General features: G+C 26.5%; 1 protein-coding gene across 8 annotated transcripts in view; it reads left to right on the top strand.

Moving 5' to 3' along the window:
- The window catches only part of LOC122849204 (scavenger receptor class B member 1), a 192,162-nt gene that overhangs the window by 125,119 nt on the left and 47,726 nt on the right, over positions 1-19,317 (top strand). The window lies entirely within an intron of this gene.

Here is a 19,317-nt window from a genome sequence, read left to right on the forward strand (position 1 = left end):
ACATTCGTCAATGTTAATAACATATGCAGTATTATTGATAAAAATTAATACTACTGTATATGATAAACCAAAGAACTCATCTTGATGTTTACTCGATTCTACTATGTTTGGGAAGCGATGATGATATAAAAAAAAATATTTTTGTCTGTTATCAATGTTAGATATTGTTTCAAATCAATGATGTTTACGATTGTGAGAAAGTGCAGTGAAATCCGTTTGAAATTTTTAAAAATATTCAAAATCGGTTAAAATATGTAGTTGGTTAATGAAAGTGTTTAAAGGCGTTTCAATTCAATAAATATTTGTTCGTTCAATTTTTTTTCGTAGAGGTGATAGCTTTCTCGAATCTACGTTTTTTATTCCTATTACGAAGACTTTACAATAATTCTATCATGAGTCAAAAAATATACTCGGAGTCTTCATAGTAAGCTCTAAAAATTCGTCTTGCAAAATTCTATTACGCTCATAAGTTAATTTTTATTTCTAACGAATAGTTTTGAAGGAAAAATAATAGATCATTCAAGAGTACTAAGAATCTAAAGACAAAGAATCGATTGATTAGAAAAAAAAAACCTTACGATTTCGTTTTTGAATTTTGAATCTTTTTTATGATTTATACCAAATATCAAATACGTCAAATTTTTCAAGAGTACATTAGTAGAATTTTGTCATTAAATATGATTTTGCTGATGCAATAACTGCGGATTACGTATTATTCCTATCTATCTTCTCTTTTAATATTAGTATTTTGATAATAATTTTATCATAAGCATGCGTTTGCTGAAATTTAAGTTTCTTTATTTCTTCGGAGGTTTTTCATTCATGAAACTATTTCCCGTGGAATTATAATGCTTCATATAATTTCAGACTTGTCGTTTCCAATAAAGTCATTGTGTTTTTAACCCTGTCTTTTATGGTACATCTGTCACAGGCGTGTATTGGATGTGGCCCATAACATATTCCAAATATGATCGTGCAGGTGTATCACATATAAAACATTCTACTTATATATCAAAATCGGTGTCATTAATATTAATGTCTGTTTGACAAACTGGAGGCATATTTAAAAAAAAAAAAATCTATTGTCATATTAAAATGAGAAGAAAAAAATTTTGTTTTTATCGAAAAATTTTTCAAACGAGAAGTGTTAATTTGATGAGAACAACTTTTTTGTAAAGAAGAAAAATATTGTATTTATTAAAAAAAACTATGTTCACATCTGAAATTTTAAATTATTTCGATTTTTTTTCTTTTTTTTTTTTTTTTGAATTCTACAACTTTTCCTTAAGGTGTTACCCACGCATATCTAGAGACCTTTTGCGGATGGCATTTAGAAACATAATATTTCTATGAGTGCGAACGAGATAAAAAAGAAGGAGAAAAACTTGTTTCTCACTTGCACTTAAGGGAGTTCGAACAACACTCGATTCTATTTAACTTTTTATTAAGTTTTTAGAGTAGGTTTATGAAATAGTTATCCATCTTATGCCAAAATTTCAGAAGTCCATACCTGCTAGTAAAATAGTTATTAATGTTTAAAGTCAACAACTTTTAACGTGTACGTTTACGGGAAAGTCGAAAAATGTTAAAAAAAAACAACATATATTAAATTTTTACCGTGTTCTTAAATTCACACCTAAATAAAAAACTATCTGTATGAAACTTTAAAATCTTAGAATAATTATAGAAAAAAAAAAAATTCAAGTTACCTGCTAGAAAGTTAAACAATCATTGTTTAAAAAAAAAAAAAAAAGTCAAAGAGTGAAGGAGTGGAGGTAACAAAATACGTTTGTGTGCATATAGATACACACAACCGCACATGTATTGGTGGAAAACAGGACCGTCTACGCAGAAAAAAGTGAAGGGTGCCGCATAAAATTTTATAAATTTTTACTGTAGCATTAAGGGGCCCACTAGGTCACATTTCTTGTTTGTACTCTTTTCGTTCGAACTCCCTTAAGTATTTAGATAAAGACAAAAATTTATTTTTTTTTTTTTTTGTAAAATAAAAAGGTCTCAAAGCCCTATTAATTTTTATATCAAAAGTTTCCTTATTGTTTCCTCTATCTATCTTTGATTTTTGATAAAGCTATCTGCGTTTTCCATAAAATGGCTAACCAGGTTTCTAAAAACTAAACCGGACTCTCCATAAGAACCTATGTATAACCTCCGAAAAAGTAGCCTACTTTAGTAATTAATTACTGAGTAATTAGCTACAAGAAAATTATCAAAAAATTTAAGCGTATGTATTATTATTTCATTAATCTACTTAATAAATTCCAAGGCTCTATCTGCGTTTTTGATTAGTGATGGTAATCCCTTAAAGTCTATTGTCAGATAAAATAGGATGGTTTGTACAACTGTAGTTAAGTCAATGTGAAGTCACCTTGGCAGCGACTTTTCAAAAACTAATTATCTTCGTGTGTATGGGAGCAGGGAAATTCATTCTTTCGCAGTCAATGAACACATAAAAAGCACAAAATATTCATATAATGAAACTCCCCGATATTAAAAGAGGCTCCGCTAGTTTTACGGTTATCGAATACATTACTAGCACAAGTCGAGATCAGATGAAAATCTTTTGTTTTCTAATCATCCCATAAATCGATATCAAACTTTTTAATAAAAAAAAAAACAGATTTTTTAGACGTATACTTTTTTTTTAAACTTAAAATCAATTTCAGAAGTTTGCATTTTTGTTGAAATTTCTTTAAAAACTCAGGGCACTTCGACAAACATTATAAAACAAAATCAAATCAAAGCAATATGGCTTTCAAGTCAGATGCAATTGACAACATTCTAAAATAAAATTAAGTAAGATAATTGTAGATGGTGTGAAAAAATCTTTATTTACATTAGTATGTATTCAATATCGCAATGCGCGCGCCATAAGTTGTTCGGTTAATAATTATGCTTTAAGCTATGTTTCCACTTGCAAATATTTTCATATTGTTTCAAAAGAGAAATCCGAGATATTTAGAAAGAAAATTTTAATTCGTGTTTTATTATTATAGAATAATAATAAATCAATCCGTCAACGTATAAACAAAAATCTATTATAATTGAAACTTTACAAAAAGCTGTGATATCATACTACATCTTTTTGTATTAAAAAAAATGGAACAGCTAAAAGATTTTAAGGACTTGACGCTTCTTTTTGTAGAATAAAATAGGTTTTTTTTTTGTTATGATTATATATACGCGAAAAATTCGATTGCTAAACGAATTGTTTCCAATCATATAATTATTCGAATGGTATTTTTGTATTCTTCTGTGTTGTAAGTATTACTCGTATTCTGTTAAGAATATTGGTAAAATTACAATTCTTTTACAACACCGTTGCATGGTGAAACTCCAAATTTTCTATTTTGATGTCGAATTACAATTCAAAGTTCGTAATCTTACTACGAAATATGGTAAATTTTCATAAAATTACGAAAAAAATATTGTACTTTTACTAACTATTGTGATTTTCCCAAATATTTTGTAAAATTCCTATAGATTTAAAAATCAAATTTCCATTATGTTTATAAATTTTCAATCACAATATTGTAATTTTCTCAATATAATGATTTTTCAAAATAGTTTGTAAAATTCCAAAGTAGATTTGAAAATTAAAGTCCCATTATATTTTTAATTCTTCAAAAAGTTTTATAGTGAGACATTTACGTTTTGTACTTTTTCAAAAGATATTTGAATTTTTGCAAAACTTTTTGGAGTCGTACGGTCCAACAGGTTGCTAGTATATTTTGTACTATTCAAAAAAATCGTGTTTTGGATATTGTTATTTTTAAGCAATATTTTCTAACGCACACTTGAAATTGTTAATAAAATATTAACTGTCAATGTTTATCAAAAAAAAAAAATTATATAATTGGCCAATTTTATAATACAGCAATAATAATTATATACTAATAATGATCATTTCTATCATTGTCGTTAATACTGTTATAATTGATAATTAATTTATCTGAGTATTAATTGTTTATAATTTCATAAGAAAAAATTAGTAACGAACGCGTTTCCTGTTGGAAATAAAAAATTTTGTAAACTCCGGCGAACTGGCTGACACACTAATATTTTGATTTTAAGTTCATTTTTTTTCATTAACTATAATAAAAAATTATGAAATGATCAAATTCAATTTAAATTTAATAAATAAATAAAAAAAGTAAAATTGATATACGAAAAAATAGAAAAGTTGTTATTTACATTTATAATTTTAAACCATATTTAAATTAAAAAAAAATAAATAAAATTCTCTTTTTTTATTGAATTTATTGATTTTTTATTTATTAATTTATATTTCATTTTTTTTTATTCTGAGATAATTTTTTTTTCCTTCGATAATTATAAATAATGATCTACTATGAAAATCAAACCTCAAAAAAATTATAAAATAATATAAAAACCATCGATAAAAATGTATTTAATCATTCTTTATATTAAGAAAAAATAATTATTTTATTTTATTTTTTCATTAATGATATTTAACAATATTTTACAATAAAGTATTCATACAACAAAAATCAAAAAATAAAAAAAAAAATATGTCAAAAATATTGTGTGTTTATATTTATTATTCAAACAAGTACGAATGGGTCAAAAAGGAAACTAGCTTACCGATCAACGGAATGGTTGTAGAGCATGCGAACATTCAAAAAGTGGGCGTGGCGTCTTAATATTAGTATGTTGAAAACAAATCGGTGATTGTTTATAACTCCAATAACTTTAAAACAATTTATTGTAAAAAAATTTTATTAAGCTTAAAAAATTCATCATAAAATCTACAGGAGCCAAGGCTATGACAGTAATCTGACAGAAATGTTTCAAATGCTACACAGTAAAAAATAGTTGGTAAAATTAACAAATTCAGTTTGTTAATTTAGGTCCACCAACAAAACGTTTGTTAATTTAACAAACATTTTATTTCTTAAATTAGGTCTACAAATAACTGTTTGTTAATTTTACAAATTTTTGTTTGTAAAATGAAATTTACAAACAGCTGTTTGTTAATTTTACAAATACTTTTTGTTAAATTTTTTTTTTTTTTGTACAAGCAAAAAAATAAATGTCTATTCATTTATATAATATTTTTTGATACGTAAATTTTATTATTTTTCATATAACCCAACATTGAAATGATTCACTCTGTACATATGAATATTTATACAATTATTATTTTATCAATTACAAAATTTACAAAAAATAATCTGTTACAATAACTAATTTTTTATCTATAGACTCGTTTATATTCCAACTTTTTGTATGAAGTAGATTGATAACTTCATGTATACATAATTCAAAAGTGTTTTCTACAATATATCCTAAGCATGATGGTGAAACACCTTCTGTCTTCCAACTTTGACAAATGATATAAAACTTTAAATTATGTGAAAAAATCATAAGGATTTTTCCGAAAGTTGGAAAACTATTAGTATTTGATGTACAAATTAATTTTTGTATTATCAAATGTTCACCTCGAATATCAACACTATTACCGATAGAAATATAATTATTTGAATTTATATTTAACGTTTTGTTAATAATATCACAAAATTCACTTGACTTTAAACTTATTATTTTTGTATTGTTAATTTGTGGTTCGTCTTCAGAATATAGTTTTCTATTATTCCATGATTGTAGCATACATTTTCGATGACGATTAGCCAGTGTATGTGCTATGTTTTCGAAATTTTTCAACTTGTATACGAAGCTTTTCAAAAATCCATTTTTACTTCCGTATCTCATTGTCCAATGAATTCTTGATGGTCCCATTTTATTTATAATCATTAGAAGATGTGTTATCAAATGATCTTTCATTATCAATGATGAATTAAATTCATTAATAATAAGACTCTGATGATCTTTAATTAAAACTGTTAGTCTATCTAACATATCATAGCTTATTGTTGGAGCAAAAACAATTTTCATAATTTCTATTAACAATAAAATAACTCTCCATTTTTTTGTACCCTGATGATTCAATTTCGCTATTTCATCAGTTAAAAGGAGTGGTAAATAAGTTATCAAACAAAACATTTGAGCACCACGCTGACCTACTAAATTTGCGTTTTTATTTAAATCTATTGGACATGGATGGTTAGATCTATTATGTAAGCCATAATCAAAAGTTGATATTTTATTATTTAAATTTGACAGATCGACAATACCTATCTCGATCAAATACTTAAGTACATATTTTATATCCCGGTGACAAATACCCTCTAAAAAGTCATGGAATATATCAACAATTGAACTATCAACAAAATCATAAAATTTCAACTCTACCCAAAGATTTTTGTTTTTTATACCATAAAAATTAAATGTATCATTATTACAATATTCTAACTGATTATATAATGAGATAAATTCTGATTTAGTTCGCAACAGACTTTCATTTAATGTAACACTTTTTCTAGCTTCTTTTATAGTTATTTTACAAATTCTACAAGGATACGTGGCTACGAAAGATTCATTCATACCTAGTATTTTCGCTCCTCCTAAATTATCAAAACTTATAGATATCAAACTACCTTTGACAAAAGAATTAAGTCCTTTTATAAATATACCATCTTTTTCTATAATTTTTAAATCATTAACCATTACTTTTAAAACTGGATTTATACCAAAACTTTTAATATCAAAATCATAACAGAGGGCAAGTAAATGAATATTGTCTAATTTTGAAAGCATGTGTGAAGGTAAATTTAAAATGGAAAAATAAAAAGCACCAATTTTGTGTATACCTGCTTTTGGACTCAAAGGGTTGCAAACCTCAAACTCGTCATAATAAATTTGTAGATGAATCGAAATTTTATTTATTTGAAAAAATGTATTATTTTTAAATACACTACCATCTTTGTAACTTCTGTATACGTTTTGTATTTGAGAATTATTATCAGCAAATTTTTTAGTCAAATATTGTTGATGAAATTTATCTTGAAATAAAAACTGAAGTGTATCTAATAAAGGAACATATGAAAAAGTACTTGTAACCGGTACTTCCACGTAAGTATTGGTATCTTTATCGAATTTCTTATCCATTCTTATGCCATGAGTTTTTTTAACTGGTTCAACAATATGCCTTTGAAATATTTTATTTCGATTGTAACTAGTCATTATATTTCCTAAAGCAAATTTAAATTTATTTGATAATTTTGAGCGTTCATTAGAATCTGATGCTAATACTAAATCATCTAACAAGGGTACTAAAATTTCAGACATTTTTGATAAAATAAAATTGATAGAAGTATCAGCTAACCCTAATACATACATACTTTGAACGAAATCAAGAAATTTATCATTTTTGGTTTGTATTTTAATGTCTGCGATATCTCTTTTATTGTGTTTACTACTACTTGATTCTTTACCACTATTACTATCAAAATCATTTTCCAAAATATTATCATTTCTTTTAGTTTCATTAAATGTCTTTAACAATGAATTATTTTGTTTTAATTTACATTTTTCAATATGCTTTCTGAATCCACTATAAGTGTGATAGATGTTTGTACATCCAAAACAACAACTCAATGTTAATTTTGGCCCCTCAAGTAAATGATGTTGAAATCGCGAATGAAAAAAAAAATTAGTTATAATATGAGTGTTAAACGTACACTTATAGCACTAATACGCCATTTTTTTATCACAAGAAACCTTAAATAATATTTTCAAATTATAATTATAAAATTTTAACAATTAAAGTTTTTAATATCTTATAATAATATTGACTCAAACTGTATCTCACTCATTTAAGTTTTACAAGTTATTTTTTACACCAAAAAGTACAGTTTCTTTTTAATATTCTAATTTTTTATTTTTTTCTAATAAAAACGCATTTCTATTTGTTCGATAGAAAGATATAATTTTTTTTTTCATGTGATTTAAAATCTGTGCATTGTAATATTTTACAAAATAATCTTATTGAATTTCTAAAGATTAATTTTGCACTTGCAATTATTTGTTTTTTTTTTTTTATATATTTAGTGTATTTAATTGATTATGATTTCATAATTTTGTTTAACTAATTTTATACTATTTTGAGTATTCAAAATTAACAATTATTTAATGGCTTATTATAATCAGTGTATCAAATGATGAATATATTAAATCAAGTTTTTGGAAATATTATACTATCATAATATCTTTTTTTTGATAATCAAGTTTATATTAAAATTTCTTAAAAAGTTCCAAACAGTATCATGACTTTCCAAAGATATAAAATAAAATTTCAATCTACTATAAAAATTATTTACTAATTTATAAATTATTAATACATAAAAATAATCCTAGAGTTCAATTGAGAAGCAAAAAGCTATTGCTGAAAACTAATTACTGTTGATTACTCAAAGATTATTATCATTAATTATTATTTGATTCCAAATTTGTTTTTGAAATATTAATTTTTGTGTAAACTTCCTTGGCACTGGTTGTGCAATTACCTTTTATTTTGAAAAAATAATTTTGAAGAAATGTCCAAAAGTTTTTCAAGTCACTATGAAAATCTACATGAAATACATAATGTGCTTTAAAAAGATAGCTGATTGCTTCGACAACATTGATTGTTTGAAGCAAGATAAATTTGCTATCAATTTCAATATAATATTGATGAATAGCTCGTTTACTTGGGCCAATGGCAATTAATTTTGGCTGAGAACGACCTTGATTTAAAGGCGATTGCAATAGGGTTCCTGACTATCAACAGAAAAAAAAAAGAATTAAAGAAATAAAAAACTATACATTGATCTATGAGTTGATGAAAAAAAAATCTTCTTCTTCACCTAGCAAAATCGAGTTAATTTTCTCGTTAGCAAAAACATGTAAAATTGCATTTATATACTCAGGATACAAGCTTAAAAATATATCTTGCTCAATGCTTGGATACAATAAGTTGAATTCTACGTTGATCTGTATGGATAAATTCATAAAATAAAAAAAAATCTCAGATGAATGATAAATAATAAAAATAATTACCAGGTCAGGGATATCTAAGAATCTTAGAAAAACCTCGAGAGAACGCTCGTCCAATTATTTATATCGTCGAAGTTTAAATGTTAATTGATTTTTTCAATAAATAATTCTTTGTGATCTTTTGTTGCTGTTTGCATGAATTCAATTGCATCATTAACTACTTCACTTTCATCTGCTCGTTCTTGTACGATATTATTATTTATTTCATGTTGAGGTACTGCTGTTTTTCTTTTTTGGAACCGTCTACTTGAATTTCCCAAGGCATCAGAAATAAAACCACATCTCGTTTCAGGATTATAAAATTGTTTCTGTTAAATTTGTAAAATAAATATTCATAAAATTAAAAAGTTGAAATTAATTCATTAATAAGTTTAAAAAATTTTTTCATTGAACTCACATAACCAAAATTTAATAAACCAAGCTTTGGGAATACTTCAATAATTGCTTTGGCACACTGAACTTTTTCTTTATTCCAAAGATTTCTCTGGGTTATTTTTTTTTTTTTCAAAGTTCACTTGCCACAATATTGACAACAACTTTTCTGCATTTTTTTGTTAAATACCCTAAATCATTGTATTATTCAAATATTTCATCTCCATATGAGAGATTAATAAGAAGTTCTTTCAGTTGCTTGATAAAATAAACAAATTAGATATTCAGTAAAACGAAAAAAAAAAAAATACAATTTAAATTATTTCTGAACAACTTACTTTAGCTGACACTACGTCACCAGTTATTTTTTTAATTAATTTTGGCTTTTTTAGTAAAGGCTCTTCGTCATCATTGACATCAATTGGTTCATCTGATGGTACTGGTATAACATCAGCACTTGGGCTACCATCAGCATGCTTTAATTCATGAGTTTGTGTAACATTAGCAACTATATTTTTAGCTGAAAAAACATCACATAGTATTATAATGTCAACAAATAATCAATTTTTTAGTTAATAATTTCAATAAAATAAAAAAGCAAAAAAATCTTACATATATCTAACAAATTGACTATTTTCTGTCTAAGTTTAATTGTCAAGCTATGACCACTTGAACGTATAAAATTACACAATATATTTTTATCAATTAAAACATCATTTAGATCAGTAATCTCAATTTCTTGCTTGTCAGGTAATGCATATATTTCATATACTTTCAAATTAAAAAAAAATATATATATTAATCAAACAAATTCTTAAGTGATTTGAACAAAGTAAATAAGTAATAAACCTTTGTGAATTATATCAGCATATATAAAATGCTCTGATAGCTGTAACCATTTTTTTTCATTTTCATACTGAACAATAATAAAAACAGATGGAGATGACACTTGCTCATTCGAGAATTGATATTGATCAGGAAATCCTTCTAATTCATTCATTTTCATACAATATTACCTGATATTTAACAATTAATTAATTATCAAGTAGCTTCGAGAATATTGTAAACAAGCATATATTGTTATCACGTTATCAATTAAGAATTAATTAAAAATATGAAATAACATTTATAAATAATCTTGAAGGGATTTATAAATCACTTTAAATTCACTTACTTGATGAAGTTATTGAAAACACCAATTATTTTGTAAGAGATAGAATATTTGATGTCTCCCACCACACTGACATGTCATGTGACATAGTCAGTGAGGTGTTTTAGCCATGTATATATGTGTGGGTACGAGAGAACTCACTATGTCTTGTTGCTTGAGACTCTGCTCTCTTCGCTTCTAGTCCGGCCACCAAGCCAAACGGTGGGTCCGAACTATACTTGTAAATTTGTATTGGTGATGTGGCTATGCCACCTCACAACCAGTAATATATATATTGTGTCTTGTTAAATTATTATATTAAATAGTCTCATTATTAAATAAATTGTTTCATCATTTTTAATATTTAAATATAAATTTCGTGTCTATCTTTCAAATTATTGTTTGGAATTAAATTAAATGTAAAATAGTAAAGCGAGGCAAATAATACCTCACAATTGGCTCCCAACTAGCGGCACAAACCACGCGGTGAAAAAAAGAGTAATAATTTATATAAATTAATAATTATAAATTTTAGTTGTGACCAAATTTTACAATTGGCTCCCAACTAGCGGCACAAACCACGCGGTGAAAAAAGAGTAATAATTTATATAAATTAATAATTATAAATTTTAGTTGTGACTAAATTTCATAATTGGTTTCCAACTAACAGCTCAAACCACGAGGTGAGAAAAAGAAAGAAAAAGAAATATAAATATTTGATAAAAGAAAGAAATTAATAAAATTGTGAAAATTCAGTCGTGAGTACATACAATTGGCTCAAAATTATGATCTCAATCACGAGAGTGAGAAGAGAAGTATTGATGTGCAAATTGATAAAAAGCATAAAATACATTACATTAGATTAAAATAAAAATTGTTGAGAAAAACTTTTGCATATAAATTGGAGAAAAATCAACAAATCTTGTGAGTAATCAATAATAATAATAATTTGTTTATACGTGGCAACGAAGTGTTGAACACGCCATATTTGTGAAAATTTCATCAGAAAAATAAAAATAATAATAATAAAATCTGGATACACGTGGCAACCAAGCGTTGGGCACGCCTGATTTCATCAGAAAATAATAATAATAAATGTACTGTATGATAAAATAATACATGAAAATTAAACAAAATATTTTCATACAAATTAATATGTGATATAAAATAATCGATAATATAGTATTTAAAATATTGAAATAATTGCTTGTGTACAATATATAACATAAAATGGAACAAGTAATATCATTTGTAGTGAAAACGTGGCCAGCGTGTAAGCTAATAATAATTGAAAAAGATGATATTCAAAATCGAGAGGCACTATTGAATCAAATAGATATTATTGAAGAATTAATTGAAATAATAGATAGAACAATAAATATTAAAAGATTCAATGAAACAATAATTGAATTTATAAAACAAGTAAAATGCATATCAGTCACAATAAATGGGCTGAGATAAATTCATAAAATATGTTCAGAGGTTATTTTGTGGTTGCATGGAGCACATGTTGATGTATCAAAATTCATGCGATGCAACATGAATTTATACTTGTATGATGAAAAATATCAGAAAATGCATGGTGGTGAAGAGTTTAAAGTTATAATGCATGCAATAATAAAAAACATGATAGAAGAAGAAGAAAAAGAAAAAATCATGAATAAAATAAGTGATCAGCAGAGGGGTGATTCCTCAAAAGATGCTAACCACAGTGATGAAATAATGTGTGATCAACAAAATCAAACAATAGTTGTTGATAATCAAGATAAAAATAAATTCAATGTTGTGATGAATCACCACAACAATCAAAATGATAAAATAAATTGTAATCAACAAAATAAATTAAATTTTGTTGATAACATATGTGAAAATAAAAGTGTAATTAATGTTGTGGATAAAAATCACAACACATACATTGAAGAAACAAGTAATGATTATGAAAATGAATTTGATTTTGTGCATAATAATCACAATAATCAAGGTGAACAGATAAAAAATTATCAACAAAATAAATTAAATTTTGTTGATAATGTATGTAAAAATAAAGATAAAATCATGGTTATGCATGAAAATCACAACAATCATGGTGAAATAATAATTTGTGATCAACAAAATCCAGCAATGATTGTTGATAATAAAAATAAATTAATAAATGTTGTGACTAATAATCACAATGAATACACTGAAAAAACAAATAATTGTCATGAAAATGAATTAAATGTTGTGCATGAAAATCACAACAATTGTGTTGATAAAGCAAATAATTATCACCAAATAATTTGTGATAATAATATGTATAAAAATAATATTAATAGTAATAATTTGAATGTTGTTAAAAATAAATTTAATTTCAAGGTCATGAATAATACTCATGACAATAACATTGTAAAAATAAAAACTGGTCAACAATACAAAATAGATTGTGCCAAAAATAAACATAAAAATAAAATAAAATCAAAATTGGTAAATACCAAAATGATAACTGATGATAAAATTAAATGCAAAATAAAATTAAATTGTTTGCATTTAATAAATAATAATAATAGGCACTTCAATAAGTCCAAGCATGATAGTAAATTTGGAGGCAGGAACAAATATTATGGTCACTGGGACATGTGTGATACATATGTCTTGGATTGTCAATTAAGTAATGGAGATGGAAAATCAAGTTGGCTATTGTCATTTGCCTCGTGCCAAGGACCAAGTGACATGATAACCACTGTATTTATGTGTGAGCTTCAATGGCGCATTCAAATATATGCCATGTGGAAACGCTCAAGGCCAAATGATATTATGGTGGATGCTACTTCTGCAATATGCTAGAAATATTCAAGGAGTGGCGCAAATTCATCAAAATTTTATAAAAGAATTATAAAATATGTATTATATCCTTTTACAAATAATTTAATTGATAATTTATATATTAATTTTGAATTTTTAAGACTCAGAGTCAAATTTTAAACAAAATAATTTTAATTTTAAAAGATGATTGATATAAATTTTTAAATTTTGATTTCACTTAGTATTATGTTAAATTTTTCAAGGTCAATTTTAATTTTAAAGTAAAGATAATTGAATTTTATTTAATGATCATTGATAGATTTCAATTTTGTAATTATGAATATTGTTTGTTATTATGTTAAATATTTTATATGTATTATGTAATTATGTATCAGTAAGTTTTGTTTTGGAGTCATCAAATATTAAATAATTTTTTTAATTGTATGTCAAAAAATAAACATAATAGGGGGGTACTGTAGCGAGATAGAATATTTGATGTCTCCAACCACACTGACATGTCATGTGACATAGTCAGTGAGGTGTTTTAGCCATGTATATAGGTGTGGGTACGAGAGAACTCACTATGTCTTGTTGCTTGAGACTCTGCTCTCTTCGCTTCTAGTCCGGCCACCAAGCCAAACGGTGCGTCCGAACTATACTTGTAAATTTGTATTGGTGATGTGGCTATGCCACCTCACAACCAGTCATATATATATTGTGTCTTGTTAAATTATTATATTAAATAGTCTCATTATTAAATAAATTGTTTCATCATTTTTAATATTTAAATATAAATTTCGTGTCTATCTTTTAAATTATTGTTTGAAATTAAATTAAATGTAAAATAGTAAAGCGAGGCCAATAATACCTCACAATTTATTTATTATAATTATCATTTAATAATTATTTATTTGTTGTTGAAGAAAAAAACTGCTTCACGTGTTGTCTAAGATCAGCTGCTTCTAAAAACACACATCGTCCGACTAAATCCGACCGTATGCAAGATGGCTGTATTCGTGTGCACTCGTGTTCATAATTTTGCGCATGCGTATTCCACGCAATAGTTACAGGCGGGAGATTTTTTCAAATATTCTACTTATTTTTACATTAAATCTTCATTTATATGCTTCGAGCCAATTTAACACAAAAAAATTTGTAAAATTAACAAACGGAGTTTGTGAAAATATTTTACAAATTTTTTGTTGGTAAAATTAACAAACGCAGTTAGTAAAAACATTTTACAAATTTTTTGTTTGTAAAATTAACCAACAGAGTTTGTGAAATTAACAAACGGAGTTCGTAAAAATATTTTACAAATTTTTTGTTTGTAAAATTAACAAATAAAATTTGTCAAAAGATTTTACAAATTTTTTTTTGTTGAATTAACAAACAAAAATTTGACAAACGACTAAAGTCTACAAATTACAAACGAATTACCAACTTTTTTTTACTGTGTACAATGTGATACAATATGACAATACTGATACATAATTACATAATACATATAAAATATTTAACATAATAACAAACAATATTCATATAACATATGTAGAATTTCCAGAGCCGCTTTTTTTGAGCCAAATCTGAAGTCTTTACGACAATTAGTTTAGAAGTTATGAACGTTTTTTTTTTTTGGGGGATAAATCCAATACTGCGGCTGAGCCTTTCGGCTCCTAGCCTCCGTAATATTATAACACATGCAACAACGGTTTATATAATTTATATAAAATTATTGGTAATTATCATATTATTATAATTTATATTACTTTCATATTATTAGATTAATATGTATCTAATATTATATGTTGCAGTAATCTATTTTTTCTTTAATTTAATATTTTGTGGAGTTTAACAATATGAAAATATTGCTTTGATTTAAATGTATATTTTTTCCGACATTATCGCGATAACACGATAATTTTATCGGTTATCGTCAGTCAAATATCGTATCGTGTCGTGACGACGATACGATAAAAAATGGCATTATCGTATCGTTGTCGTCATTATCGTATCGTCTTGTCGCGATATTATCGATTATCGCGGCATCTCTAGTTTCATATTCTTGGTTCTAGAGTTTTTAAATACCTTCAATTTAAGCCTAAAACGAAACTTTTATCTTAATTATTTCAGAAGTTATGACATTTATTTGTTTTACGTGATAGAATTCAATACTATTAGCGAATCGAAGATTCGTCTCCGTAAAATCACGACAAATATTTCAAAACCCTAAATCACAAGTCGCTCTGATGGTGCAGCGGGTATAGCGTTATGTTTGGTAATCTAATGGATGGTTAGGCATGTCGGTTTACTTATTTATAGTTATAGTTATGATTTCAGCATGTAACGTTCACAAAAATAGTTATGGCAAATTACAAATTTTTTTTTAAAATCATATTATAAAACTTTTTGTAAAATTAAAAAAAAGTTTTGGATCCGGCTTCGAAGAAATTTTTGGTAATTTCCGAAAAATTTTTTTTTTTTCAGTGTTGTATTGCAAATTTCCAATTCTGCTTCGAAAAATTCCAACATTCAGTTTTACAATATGGTATTGAAAATTTTCAATTGCTGTTGGGAGAATTACAATAAGACACTTACAATATGGTGTTGTAGTTTTCCTAAGATCCTATTAGAAAATAGCTTCCAAACTTTTCTGGTAAAATCTACATCTATATTTTAACAGTGTAGATCTTTCAATTGTTAACGGTAATTGTGTTTCGGTATCAAGTAAGAGAAACGCTCGTTAGTGAATCCATGACTATTTATTATTAGTTTATTATTAAAAATACATTTATTATTAATAATAGTGCTTTTTTTATTGCTAGCGAATAAAAAGAGGAAAAGTTTCTCTCTGTTTAGAGTGCTCTTAACTAGTCCCGCAGTGGGAAAGCTTTCTTCTTGGTCGCTCATGATCTCAGCCAAAAATAATCACTGTGCCGTAAAACGTCGAACTATTCGTGTAGTGTAATCGTGTGCAGAAAGTAAAGAAAAAAAAGTAAATAAAAAATTCGACGAAAATAGTATATTTTGTCACAAGTCATTTAGAGAAGAAACACTCGCCGAGGCTCGTTCTTGCCCCTTCAAATTCGTTGTGAGCTCACTCTCTGATTGAGCACATGTATTGAACTATATTTTATGTCACTAGGGACAGTGGGGATAATGTGTGAATTCCCAAAAACGCACTACCCCTATTACGCTTTGAACATTCACACATTATTCCCACTGCCCTTGTGTCATAAAATTAATTGAGTCAAATATCAAAATTAATTCATACATTTTATAAGAATGGATTCAAGAAATTTTGAGATAAAATTTACAACTTTCTGAAAATTAAATCCAAATCTATCTCAAAAACTATCAAATATGAGTGAACACAATGACAATGGTGTAATGGAAATATTTGAAGGTCAAACGTTCCAGAAATTTACGGATTATTCAAAATGGTTTAACAATCTTACTATCGAAAAACATTCTTATCATATGCATGATCGTTCAACATACAAGTTATCAACAACAAAAAATTAATGCAGATTTACGTTATGAGTTTCATCGAAGAAAATGCAAGAAGCGTTGATTCTCTCAATTTGGTAATCACAGGTAAGGTTATATTTATGATATTTTGATAATTTCTTTCTGTTTATTTCTCCTTATTTTTGGTTAGCTCTGTATTCAAAGTATCATTTAACTTGAACGTCAATTTCGTTTTTTCTCTATTGTCTTTTTTTATTTTTTCACTTCATCGGCGTACACGGAAAAAAATTTTTAGCTGCAGTCACGAGGCGTTTGGATAGTTAAAAAAGGATAGTTGATTTAATAATCAAGCCCGATATATTAAAAAGACAATCGGTTAGTTATTCCAGCCGACTGGATAGCTAGCGTGGCTAACCAACTTGTCAGGTTCGACATAATCTCAATGTTAACAGCTGTTGTGTTCATAACCTCTCTTTTTTGACAGATGCATCAAATTATTATTAACAATGACTAAAATAATGCATATAGTTATTAAAAATTTAGCATAAGATTTTGTATTCAAGTTGGCGTTTATTTGGTGCATCAAATTTAGTATAAAATTAATTAGATAATAATTTTAAAAATTAGTAAATGTACATTAATATATTGTTTGTACTTCGTATGTCTATATACTTATAGTTATGCATATACGCAATCCTAAATAGCTACTACAGCGATACCAGCTTGTCAGGCTTTGGATAGCTACCACAGCTATCCAAAGTGTAGCTAATGTAACGAGTAGGCACGCTGTTTTCACAAGAATAGTAACCTGTCAAATGTGGATTGCCAAAATAACAATCCTCTGCTAACTATCCAAAGGTTAGTTAGCCGTGGATAGGAGAGACAGCTATCCAGCTCGTTGCTGCAGCTAAAAATTTTTTACAGTGTAATTTAAATAGATAACAAACAAACCGGAAACAAAACAAAAACAACAGTGATACAACAGCCAGTGGGTAAAAGTAAACATATTCTTTCTGTTTTTGTATTGATCGCTTTTTATTTATTTGTATTTTTTTATTCCCTAAGGAATAAAAATAGTTAATATTGACAATAACATTCATTAAAAAACCCCTTCGACCCAATAACTACTGCAATACTGTGCAAAAAACACTACACATTCTTATTTTCAAAAAATTATCAGTTTAAATTCTTCTTTCATTTTGCACTTTGAATTTCGAAGCAATATATAATTGTTAATCATAAATGAAAACCTCTAAAATATTTTGAATTTTTGAACGAAGGTTTCTTGGAGAAAGAAAGTATATTAAAAAAAAACAAGCAAGTCCTGCCAAGATCGAAAAAACACGTTCCCATTTTTAAATCATTATTAATTCGAATTCTTATTTCATATTGGATTTTTAATTTCATATATAATTATAAATTTTATTTTTCACAGATCATATACAAGTCATCGTGAAATCGTGTATCGTTCGAGAGCAAATCCTGACCGACCTTTTTCGTAGTTTAATCAATTGAAGTGGAATTGGGAATACGACCACCAGAAAAAATATAAAGTAGTAAAACAAGAATATCGGGAGGATATGATTAAGAGTAAAAGATTAAATGACCCGAGTAGAAATTCAGTTAAGGATATGATCAAAACTTGATCAGGCCACTTGAATTCAGATCAAGTTTTGATCAGACAACTTGATCAAGAATTGATAAAAACGTAACGCAAAAATGGATCAAGACTTGATCAAGGTACCTGGTCAAGACTTGATCAAGCTACCTTTTCAAGAATTGATCAAAACGTAACGCAAAAATGGATCAAGACTTGATTAAGGTACTTGATCAAGCTACCTGTTCAAGAATTGATCAAAACGTAACGCAAAAATGGATCAATTCTTGATCAAGATTTTTGATCAAAAATTGATCAAGAAACATTATCAAAAAATGACAAAAAAAAATTATATAACAAATCATTTTTTTTTCCTTTTTTTTTTGAATCAGCTAATTACTTATTATTCCTGGGATAGAGTTAGAGATACATGTGCTGAAATGAAAGTCAAAGAATATAATTAAGTATACTTGCGCAACTAGGTGGAATCGAACCTACGAACAACGGATTACTATTCTAAACGCACGCTTTAGCCCGCTCGGCCACCGGGTGATGCAATGTATAGTTTTTTAATCCTCATATTTTACATTCACTCACAAGAGGCAAAAAGAAAATAATAGATTTAAAGAAAGATTAATAATTGGAAAAAAAATAATTGTGCAATATAATAATTATTCCTAAATAATTATTTTTGAATATATATTTTAGTAAATTAATAAAGTACAAAATAATTTTTTTGTATTTATTCGTTAATTCGTAATAAAAAATTATGGATAGATATTGAAATGAATTATTTAATGAAAGAAATATTATATAGAGCTGTCATCAGCTCTACATTATAAATATGATAAGACTTAGAAAATGTTGATGATAATTTGACCAGGGTCAGGATGTAATCAAGATACTTGATCCTATCTTGAACAGGAAAAATTGTTTAAAAAATATATTTATTTTAGAATATTTGACTTGATGATTT

Source organism: Aphidius gifuensis, linkage group LG2, assembly GCF_014905175.1.
Source record: "Aphidius gifuensis isolate YNYX2018 linkage group LG2, ASM1490517v1, whole genome shotgun sequence".
Classification (NCBI taxonomy): Eukaryota; Metazoa; Arthropoda; class Insecta; order Hymenoptera; family Braconidae; genus Aphidius; species Aphidius gifuensis.